Source organism: Gekko japonicus, unplaced genomic scaffold (assembly GCF_001447785.1).
Source record: "Gekko japonicus isolate JY-2015 unplaced genomic scaffold, Gekko_japonicus_V1.1 scaffold1606, whole genome shotgun sequence".
In the NCBI taxonomy this organism is placed as follows: domain Eukaryota; kingdom Metazoa; phylum Chordata; class Lepidosauria; order Squamata; family Gekkonidae; genus Gekko; species Gekko japonicus.
In genome coordinates, this window is record NW_015170934.1 from 151,934 (window position 1) to 152,170 (window position 237).

Consider the following 237-nt stretch of genomic DNA (forward strand, 5'->3'; position numbering starts at 1 on the left):
ACTCGCTAGTGTGTGATCTCTCTCTCTCTCTCTCTCTCTCTCTCTCTCTCTCTCTCTCTCTCTCTCTCTCTTTAAATTAAAATGTGAACTAAAATAGTGCTAGGTGCTTAAAAAAAAATCCCTTCCTATTATTATACTGTGAGAACAGCACACCAGAGAGATCCTTCTGTGCTTAACACACTCTCTCTCCAGGGCCGGCCCCAGCTTATTTTGCACCCTAGGCGAGGATCCCTTCTG